The sequence below is a fragment of the Bos indicus x Bos taurus genome, chromosome 7, assembly GCF_003369695.1.
Source record: "Bos indicus x Bos taurus breed Angus x Brahman F1 hybrid chromosome 7, Bos_hybrid_MaternalHap_v2.0, whole genome shotgun sequence".
NCBI lineage: Eukaryota > Metazoa > Chordata > Mammalia > Artiodactyla > Bovidae > Bos > Bos indicus x Bos taurus.
This window is the reverse complement of record NC_040082.1, coordinates 48,986,861-48,996,782: the sequence shown is the minus strand read 5'-3', so window position 1 is coordinate 48,996,782 and position 9,922 is coordinate 48,986,861. Positions and strand designations below refer to the sequence as shown.

The 9,922-nt window shown below is 52.5% G+C and overlaps 1 protein-coding gene across 2 annotated transcripts in view; it reads left to right on the top strand.

The window, feature by feature from the left end:
* Window positions 1-8,378: 8,378 nt before the first annotated feature.
* NDST1 (N-deacetylase and N-sulfotransferase 1) overlaps window positions 8,379-9,922 on the top strand; it is an 88,136-nt gene continuing 86,592 nt past the window's right edge. The window contains exons 1-2 of one of the 2 annotated variants that reach the window (XM_027545947.1): window positions 8,379-8,571; window positions 9,438-9,496. The gene's annotated coding sequence lies outside the window, so the exon portion shown is untranslated. Of the gene's footprint in view, window positions 8,572-8,905; window positions 9,004-9,437; window positions 9,497-9,922 lie in introns of those variants that run through there. The other variant, XM_027545948.1, reaches the window with a different exon arrangement.

The following is a 9,922-nucleotide window of genomic DNA, read 5'->3' as shown; positions in this document are numbered from 1 at the left end:
AGCAAATGTCTTTTAATTTCATGGCTGAAGTCACCATCTGCAGTGATTTTAGAGCCCCCCAAAATAAAATCTGTCACTGTTTCTCCTAACAGTCTTGATCCCAGCTTGTGCTTCATCCAGCTCGGCATTTCGCATGATGTACTCTGAATATAAGTTAAATAAGCAGGGTGACAATATACAGCCTTGATGTACTCCTTTCCCACTTTGGAACCAGTCTGTTGTTCCATGTCCAGTTCTAAGTGTTGCTTCTTGACCTGTATACAGGTTTCTCAGGAGGCAGGTAAGGTGGTCTGGTATTTCCATCTCTTGAAGAATTTTCCACAGTTTGTTGTGATCCACACAGTCAAAGGCTTTAGCATAGTCAGTGAAGCAGAAGTAGAAGTTTTCCTGGAATTCTCTTGCTTTTTCTATGATCCAACAGATGTTGACAATTTGATCTCTGGTTCCTCTGCCTTTTCTAAATCCAGTTTGAACATCTGGAAGTTCTCAGTTCACGTATTGTTGAAGCCTGGCTTGGAGAATTTTGAAAAAATTTGAAAAATATATGTAGCAATAACAGTTTACAGCTCAGGGAATCATATTCAATATCTTGCAATAACCTACAATGGAATATAATCTGAGGAAATATATATAACACTTTCTGTACATCTGAAACTAACACAATATTGTAAATCAACTTTACTTCAATTAAAAAAAATGTTTTTAGCACCTGGGGATCAAATGAAGAGAACTGAAGAATGTGGAAGCCAGATAGAGGAGGAAAGTGAAAGTGAAGTCGCTCAGTTGTGTCCGACTCTTTGCGACCCCATGGACTGTAGCCTACCAGGCTCCTCTGTCCATGGGATTTTCCAGGCAATAGTACTGGAGTGGATTGCCATTTCCTTCTCCAGGGGATCTTCCTGACCCAGGGATCAAACCCGGGTGTCCCACATTGTAGACAGATGCTTTACCGTCTGAGCCGGAGGAGTGGATGAGAAATGGCCTGGGGGTGAAGGCAAGACCAGTGCAGAGCCCCTCTGGAGAGGCTGGCCAAAGAACAGATTGCTTATGACCTTCGGCTTCTGCCCCCAGATTGGCAGGCTGGAACTGGGCCCTGCCTCACCCTCAGAGGACTTTGAGCCTATTGCAGTTACCAATTTATTTACCAATTTATTACAGTTTAGAGACCACAAGTACTTGTGAGTTTTTCTTTTGCCAGGTTGTAACTGGTGCATCACAATGAACACAGTAAAAAAGGGAAATTAACCGATTTACATTTGTTTGCAGAAGCCATTATCTTCTCTGTGTGAAGATTCTGAAGACCTTTCACCCTCCATCCCTGTTCTCTTGGTCAAGTTGAATCCTTTAAGGACTTGGAAGACTGCGGGCCAGTGGCCTAAAATCCCGTTCAGCTGCAGCTCAGCTCTTTAAACAGCCGAGGGTTATCTCCCACAGGTTGGCCAAACCTGCGTTTTCTCCTCTTTAAAATAGGGTGAAAAGTCCTCCACTGTGAAAAACTCTCAGGACTACCGTGGAGTCACCAGAAACTGCTTTACAGAATGGGAAAATGCTTTAGAAAACACGGGGAAAGTGCTGCACCTGCAGAGGATTGTGCTAGCCGCGACCTCGGCTCAGGCCGCTCCTGGGAGTGAAGGATGCGCTGAGGAAAGCGGGACACACATCCTTAGGTGGGCTCTGCCTGAAACAGGAAGCCTGGCCCCAGGGTCAGGACTCCTTTGGAAACCAGCTGCAGATGCTCTTCAGCAGCAGCAGCGTAGATGAAAGTGCGGGTGCATCAGGGAAGGGTTGGGAGGCCCGGTGAAGTGAGGAAGTAGGGCACGGAACCCAGGTGGTCCTGCACAGTTTGGGGACTCATTGCCCCTGGGCAGTGAGGGGTGGGTTAAATGGTAAGAATGTAGCCTTTGAGTTGGGTGGACCTGGATTTGAAAACTCCTCTGCCACTCCTGTCCGGGAGACCATGGGGCAGTTTTTTTTTACCTCTTTGAGCTACAGCTCTCTGGGCTGCTCAATAACAAATGGAAAGCAGGTAGCATGCCCCAGAGTGAATGATTAAGTGCTGTTAATTGCTCCCATCTCCCACCTCTGACCATCTTTTGTTCCATTCCAGGACAGTTTATATCCATTTTCCATCTGATAACCCGCCCATTTCACAGATTTTTTTCCTTCATTTGTTTAACAGAAAGCAAATAGTCCCCATACTTGAAGAAGTGTGTGACTGTGTGTAGGAGAGAGAGAGAGGGAGAAAGACAGGAAACTCTTACAGCATGTGGTCAATGCTGTAATTACGGTGACCATGTTCTCCAAACCACAAATCAGGTCACGTGGTCAGACAGAGGCTATTTTCTGCCTCCACTGAAGTCCAAACATGAAATCACACGTAGTTACACATTCATTGAATGACCTTTTACTTTTTTAGAGAAGCAAATGACATGAAATTTGGATTCTCTGTGACAAATCCCATCATCGTCCCAGAAAATCACTAGACCTGTGACTAAGTCCCATACAGAGAGCCCTGGCAGAAGCAGGAAGACTTCCTGTAGGAGGTGCTGCTTAAGTGGGGTCTTGATGTCTGAATAGGAGGTCTCCAGGTAGAGAAAGATGGGGTGACCTTAGTGCCCTTGGGACAGGACCTACCCTTTCTGTTCTATAGAAAACCTTGTTAGAAACTGGGGGTGGAGGTAAAGTAGGCAACAGTGTCTGTTTTTAGTTACTTTTCGCTTTCATGTTCCAAAGATCTCCTGGGAAATAGAATTGTTACAGGCCAGTACAACACAGTTATAGTGCGTCATATCTTGTGATGCATTTACATGTTTGTCTCTGCAGTGGACTGTACATTTCTTAAGGACACGGGCCACATCTGTCTTGTTCATCTCTGTGTCCCTCTACTTCCCCTCCCCCACCAGGATGGTGTGAGGAAAACTCTAGGAGAGGTGCTGCTGCTGCTGCTGCTAAGTCGCTTCAGTCGTGTCAGAGTCTGTGCGACCCCACAGATGGCAGCCCACCAGGCTCCCGCCGTCCCTGGGATTCTCCAGGCAAGAACACTGGAGCGGGTTGCCATTTCCTTCTCCAATGCATGAAAGTGAAAAGTGAAAGTGAAGTTGCTCAGTCGTGTCCAACTCTTAGCAACCCCATGGACTGCAGCCTACCAGGCTCCTCCGTCCGTGGGATTTTCCAGGCAAGAGTACTGGAGTGGGGTGCCATTGCCTTCTCCGAGGAGAGGTACTAATCAATGTAAAATGAAAAAAAAAATGTACAAAATGCTGAAAATGGGCATTTTGTAGGCAGACATTGTTCTTTGTTTTGTGATGAATCTGTTGACTTTTATTTTATTTAGTTAGCAAATATGTGCCGGTTGCCGGCCTGCCCTGTGCCCTGCACTGTGTGGGGGTCCAGAGCTCAGCTGGGTCTGAGACAAATGTGGTCCTGCCCCTGCACAGCTTGCCCTCTAGAGAGAGGCAGCCCACAAGTAACTACGAGGGTGATGAAGAGGGACTATGACAGGTAGACCTGGAAGTAGTTTTGGTTAGGGGCACAGGGAAAGCCTCAGGAGGAAGTGAGATTTAACCTGATGTCCCTCAAATAAAAATTAACCATTTAGCTAACATTTTCAGTTCAGTTCCATTCAGTCGCTCAGTCGTGTCCAACTCTTTGCAACCCCATGAACCGCACACGCCAGGCCTCCCTGTCCATTACCAACCCCCAGAGTTTACCCAAACTCATGTCCATTGAGTTGGTGATGCCATCTAACCATCTCATCCTCTGTCGTCCCCTTCTCCTCCTGCCTTCAATCTTTCCCAACATCAGGGTCTTTTCAAATGAGTCAGTTCTTCGCATCAGGTGGTCAAAATATTGGAGTTTCAGCTTCAACATTAGTCCTTCCAATGAACACCCAGGACTGATTTCCTTTAGGATGGACTGGTTTAATAGAGCTTATTATGTGACAGGGGCTTCCCTGGTGGTTCAGTAATAAAAGAATCCTGCCAATGTAGGAGACATAGGTTCAATCCCTGGGTCAGGAAGACCCCCTGGAGAAAGGAATGGCAACCTAGCCCAGCACTCTTGCCTGAGAAATCCCCTGAACAGAGAATCCTGGCGGGTTACAGTCCATGGGGTTACAAAAGATGTCAGACACGACTTAGGGACTACACAACAACACCTTCCTGTGACAGGCACCATTCTGAGGGCTTCTTTACATGTTTAACTCATTTAATTCTCACAATGGCCCTGTGAAGTGCAGACTACCATTATCTCCTTTTAGAGATGAACACAGAAAGTTTGAAAAACTGGCCCATGGGCACACAGCTTGTAGAGCCAGAATTCAAGCCCAGTTAGTCCACACACTTAACAAGGAATTAGGTAAAGGGGAAGGCCAGGCATATCATTCAGGACAAGAGATAAGGCTGGGCAACAAGTTGGAGAATTTATCGTGAGAGCAATGGGAAGCCATCGATGGCTTTAAGTAAGAAATGAGCATGGTGAGGTTACCTTAGAGGAGGCAAAGTGGGGGGCAGGGAGCTGTTAACACGGGCCAAGGCAGACAAGATGGTGACTTGGACTAGAATGGTAGTGATGAAGAGAACGGGATGGGATTGGGTTAGAGAAACAACTGGAGGCAGAACCAATGGAACTGGCTCATGGATGGGATGTGGGGAGAAGAGGCTTGTGTCAGATTTCTGGGATGGACATGTGAACTGGACATGTCCATGGAGGAGGGGGAGAAGCAGATTTGAGCAGATGCAAGTTTGGAAGTTCAGCCTTTGATTTATGGCGTTGGATAAAGGGGACCTTGGGACAACTGAGGAGCATGTCAAGTGGTCAGTGAGGGGAACAGTTGGACTGAGGAGAGGGTGTGAGCAGTGGGGGTTATCAGAACAAAGAAGGTCCCCAAAGCTCTGGGAGATGTGGTGGGTCCTGAGGGGATGGAGAAGCAGGGCATCTCTACAGTCCTCCTCAGAACCCCCCAGGGTATGGTCAGAAATGGGAGTCCTCGGCTCCACCTAGACCCTCGGCCCAGGGAGGCCAGTTCCCTGGGTGGGGCCTGGGCGTGGCCTTTTTGCAGGCTTTCCAGGTGACACTAAGCAGGAGGGCCTTGGGCCCAACTTGGTGAACAGTAACTCTGAGGACTTGAGAAGAGTCGGAAGAACTGTCAGGGATGGGGAGTTACCCCAGCTGACAGCCTACCTCCCCCCAACCCCTCAGCTCCATTGATGAGATGCTGGCCTTGCCCAGCTTAGGCAGGAGGATAGCTGGTGGCCTGACCGGCCTCACGTAGCCTGTCTCCTATCACCTCCTTCACCTGCGTACAGCCTGCTCACTCCAGCTGGCCCTCAGGATAACATCCCTTCCATTGGACCCCTCATAGCAGGTCACCCATAAAGCGCTCCCAATCCACCTCTCCAGCTTTCTGGCTCATTCCTTCCTTCCTGTTTCCTCCCCATTCCCCCTACTCCTGTCCATGCAACACTCAGCTTTTCCTGAATGCTTTCCATGTGGCCTGTAACAGTTGTTCCTTACACGAGGAATGTCATCTCCTCACCCCGATCCCTTCCGGTTTCTCTGGATCCTGCTCAGAGGCTGCTTCCCCCTCAGAGTCCGTTGTTCTGCTCCCCTCTTACTGTGGGCCATAGCACTTGCCCTACGTTTGAGGGGATGGAGGAGCAGGGCATCTTGACAGTGTCCCTCAGAACCTCCCAGGGTATGGATTAGAAATGCGAGTTCTCAGTTCCACCCAGACCCTAGACCCAGGGAGGCCGATTCCCTGGGTGGGGCCTTTTTGCAGGCTTTCTGGGTAACAGTGAGCTGGAGGGCCTTGGGCCCTCAGCTCAGAAAGCCTCTGGACACAGAGAGGGACATGCAGATCATCTCCAGACACACCCGGGCACTTCTTGAGAGTGCAGATCTATCTATGTCCTTTCAACCCTGTATCTGTCACCAAGAACACAGGGCTTGACGCAGGGAAGACGCCTGCAGGACCTCATGTGGATGAAAATGGCCTTCTAAAGCAGATTTGAGCATTAGATTTTGGGGCTTGTTTAACCTGCCCAAGACCCAGACAGTATTCAGGGATTTTAGATCGTTGACTGCAGGAACATGGATCATAAAAGAGAATGTGCTGGTGGATGCTGATTTCCCTGGCTGAACTGATGGCCTGGCTGGAGTATGCCCTAGGAAGTCACAAGCCTGTCTTTGAATAAGGCCTGCGGTTTGGGCCTGTGGTCACCAACCCTAGGCTAAGTCCTACTGACTGTGCTCCATCTAAACCTGTCACATGGACATGACTGATCTTGAGCCTGGTCCCACCCCCCAGCAGCATACCTTGCTCAGGCCTTTGAGTCTTTCCCTCTCTGAGACACGAGTGGGCTGGCTGAAATCCTTCCTCCCTCTCAACCCCCCCACCAGCACAGGGAGGTTACTCTTTAGGGAAATTGGGGTGAGTCTGTCTTACTCTTAAGAGTCCGGCTTAATTTTTCTACCTCTCCTGGCTTTGCAATTTTTTTTTTCACTTATATTTTTTGTTTTATTGCAAGATATTCACTTTACAGTATTGTGCTGGTTTCTGCCACACATCAACATGAATCAGCCACAGGTATATATTTGCCCCCTCCCTCCTGAACCTCCTTCCCATCTTCCACCCCATCCCACCTCTCTAGGTTGTCACAGAGCGCTGGGTTGAGCTCCTTGTGTCACAAAGCAAATTCTCACTGGCTGGCTGTTTCACGTAATGGATATGCTTCCATGCTTCTCTCTCGATCCTTGCCACCCTGTCCTCCCACACCATGTCCACAAGTCTGCTCTCCGTCTGTCTCTCCACTGCTGCCCTGCAGACAGGTTTCTTTCTAGACTCCATACATGTGTGTTAATATAAAGTATTTGTCTTTCTCTTTCTGACTTACTTCTCTCTGTAAAATAGACTCTAGGTTCATCCACCTCATTAGTACTGACTCAAATGCCTTCTTTTTTAAAGCTGAGTAACATTCCATTGTATGTATGTACCACAGCTTCTGTATCCATTCATCTGTCAGTGGACATCTGCTGCTGCTGCTAAGTCGCTTCAGTCGTGTCTGACTCTGGGGTCACACAGAGACAGCAGCCCACCAGGCTCCCCTGTCCCTGGGATTCTCCAGGCAAGAACACTGGAGTGGGGTGCCATTGCCTTCTCCCAGTGGACATCTAGGCTGCTTCTATGTCCTAGCTACTGTAAAAAGTGTCGCAACGAATAATGGGGTGCATGTGTCTTTTCCAGGTATGGTTTTCTCAGGGTATATGCCCAGTAGTGGGATTGCTGGGTCATATGATAGTTCCATATATATTTTTTTTTTCTTTAAGCTTTGCTCCTACAGTGAGGTAATCTTGAGCCTCTGAAGGCCCTTAGGAAACCACCAATCTACTGCTTTCCAAATTTGCTTTAGTCTCACTCCAGGCCTATGAGTCAGACCTGTAGGGTAGGGTAGGGGCCTGGTGATCTACATCATTAAACAAACTCCTTATGGCTCCTAATCAACCAATCAACTAATGACCCAGCCCCTCATTTTACAGACAGGCTCATGGATGGCAAAAAGCTCTACCTGGAACAAACACATCTGCGTGCAGGCTCCAGCTCTCAGCCACTTAGGAGACTCCCAGAAATCATTTTGTCTTTCTGGGCCTCAAGGTTCTCATCTATTTAATGAGGATGACCACTGTAATCCTGCCTAATTTGCAGGGTCCTTGAGATCCTTGAAATAACACTGGAGGTGGGAAACTGAGGCTCAGTGGGAGAAGAGATTTGTACAATGTCATCCATCTCTTCATCTGCCTGTTATGTGCCAGGCGCTGGGAATTCAGCTGGGAACAACTTGTTGGGGGAGATGACATTCTAGTAAACAATGAAACCAGTAAATGAACAAGATAATCACGGTAAAGGGAATAAAGGGGTTTTCGAGAGTAAGGGCAAAGGGGTAGGGGGTGCCGGGAAGAACTGCGCACGCAGGAGGGGTCCACTCCAGCGGAGACCTGGTTGTTGGGGAGCCATCAGAGGAGGCCCTGGAGGGCTGTCACAAGCCTAGTGGCGGCAGAGCCACGAGGCCCCCTCGGGCCCGGCGGGCCGCCCCCAGGGCCCTTGGAAGCATAGCCGGCGCGGGTCTTTGTCTCCCTCGGTCTCTCTGCAGCCTCTCCGACCCCTCAGTGCTGTTCCCTCCTTGACCCCGAATAACTTGTTGGCTTCACTCAGGCTTTGTTTCCTCGAGGTCACCGCCTCCGGGACTCCCGGCAGCCGCCTCGGGCCCTCGTGGGTCCCGCATCTGACACCCCCTCCCGCCCCCGCCCCCTACCCGCTCCGAGACTGGGGTCAAAGGCAGCCCGCGTCACGTGGTCGCCGAGCAGCACCGAATCGGCCGGGAGAGCCGAGGGAGAATCCGGGTGGAAGCCGAGAAATCCAGCCCCGATAGCAGCGCCCAGTCCCGCCCCGGCCCCCGCCCCGGGGTGCTCGCCGCACGCCCGCCGGCCGCTCGGGCCTCCGGCGCCGATCTCCGGCCGGCACCCACGCTCCACCCAGGGGATCGAAACCCGCCTCCACCGCCGAGATTCGGGGAGGTAGGCGCTGGGGCCGGAGGGTGTAAGGGGAGGCAGGTGGGGGGGTCCCTTGGCGCGCGGGTTCACCCCTCTGTGCTCCGCGGGCCCGCGCGGGGGCGAGGTGGCGCGCCCCAACTTCCAGTCTCCTGGGAGACCCCCCCACCTCCCACCGCGGGATGAGGGGGGAGGCTGAGCGGTGCCCAGCGCACTGCCGGGGGCCGGGACTGGGGGCTGGGCACCGGGAGGGAGGGCCTGGGGGTGGAGAGCCTGCGGAAGGCGGGGCGGCGGCGGCGGCGGCGTGGAGCGGGGGTGGGAGCGGCGGGAGGCGGCCGCGAAGGGGTTAACCCCGGCCCGGGCCAGAGCCCCGCGGCGCGCGCTCGGCCCGGGGGACCCAGGCGTCCGGCGGCTCGCCGGGAGCGCCCCCTCCCCCGGGTGGCGCCCTAGCCGAGGCAGGTAAGAGGCTGGAAGAGCCGGGGCCGGCCAGTCCCCTGTCGCCGAGCCGGCGGGGCCCGAGTCGAGCCGGGCGTGCAGGCCGCGCGGGGCCCGAGTGGCTGCCGGCTCAAGTTTGGTGCGGGCGGGCGCCGGCCGGGCTCGCAGCGTCCGCGGGGCCCCGCGCGCGGGGGTGGGAGGACAAAGGGGTGGGGGACCGCGCGGGGGCCAGGGGCAGGCCGGGGTGCGGGCGAGGGCAGCGCGGCAGCTGTAGGTCACGGATAATGTCACTCACGAGGAATGCCCCCTCCCCCTCCCCACTCCCGAACAGGGGAAACTTTTGTCTGGCGAGGGAGGGGGTTAGAGGCCGGGTCCCCGTTTCGGGAAGGGTAAGGCAGCCGGACCGGTTTTCCCTGGGTAGTGATCTGTCTGGTCTCTTAACTCCCCTCCTCCCTCAGGTTCTCGGAAGCAAGGACACCCCCGCTTTGAACGCTGCCCTTTAACAACCTGGGACGAGGTAAGAAGGGGGCGTATGTGGACGCGAGGGCTCGGGGACAAACTGGGAAATTGGGGACTGGCCTCCTGGCTCTTTCCCAGACTCAGGCTCCCGTGGGTCAGCGAGGAGCCATGCCAAGCCCAGGGGATACAGAGCCCCACCATCACACCCCGGTGCTGTACCCACCCGCCCAGAGCATATGGAATGGCCTGGGCATTATTTTCCCTGGTTTGAGGTTCAGATTGACCCGAGTGCCTGTCATACAGCCCAGCTGTGTAAGCTTGGGCCGTTTCCTTACCTTCCCCTAGCCTCAATTTTCTCACCTGTAGAATGGGCAAAGTGTAAGAACGGGCCAGGATAAGAATGAAATGAGGTACCTTAGTAAACAGGAGCATGCTTATATTCAACAAGTATGTGTCCTATGTGTACTATACGCCGGGCCCTGGG